We start from the raw sequence: 945 nt of genomic DNA on the forward strand, positions 1-945 counted from the left end.
ATAGGGGTGTCTTAACACTTAATGCCTTAAGACCAACTGGTCTGGGAGTCATTATCTAAAAGCTCATTACATGGGTTAAAGATGTATAGTATTTTATATTTTTTTATATATATATATATATATATATATATATATATTAAAAAATGAAAAAGAAAAAGACTGATATTTTCTTATTTCTGATTGCTTAATGAATGCTCAATGATAATTTATATAGCTTCGGGCCTGTTTGTTAGTATGGTTGTAGTTGTTTTTCAAAAAAAAATTCGTGTCGAAATACATAAAATTATATTTTTATTTATAATTTATAAAAATAGCTGGAATTTAAAAATTATGAACATAACCACATGTGCAGGTAAGGATGATAATGAGTATTGCATTTCTTGATATCCATGCCATATCCATTATCCATAGGTTAGATTTATTAATATCTATATTTTTTTCATTACTTATTTGATAAAAAATTGAGATATTTATAAACTATCTAGCAAGATTTGACTATCCATATGTGTATCCATTATATGAATATTATTATTATTATTCAATAAAAATAAAAAAATTAATCTTATTTTTAGGATCCTTGCAATAGTAGAATAGATCATGCTTGAATATATGCTAGTTTTTTTGTATTTATTTTGATCAACATGTATTTTGAGAATTATGAATGATGTAAAAAGTTTGAATGAACATTTATATTTGTATAACAAAACTTTTATATGTAATTAATATGTATACCGTACTTAAGAATATCTTTATTAAGTATTTGTATTCTATCATTGTTGTTCATATGATTAGAAATATTGGAATGATAAAATAATGGGGGTGTTGCATTCATAATCTAAGTTTTTTTATTATATAAGTTAAGTAAACCTTAAAATTATTTATTTTGTTTTGTTTTTTTAATTATTGATTGCATCTTATTATCGGACAATACTTGTTTTTTTTTTT

Source organism: Populus euphratica, unplaced genomic scaffold, assembly GCF_000495115.2.
Source record: "Populus euphratica unplaced genomic scaffold, PopEup_1.0 scaffold1442.1, whole genome shotgun sequence".
Classification (NCBI taxonomy): domain Eukaryota; kingdom Viridiplantae; phylum Streptophyta; class Magnoliopsida; order Malpighiales; family Salicaceae; genus Populus; species Populus euphratica.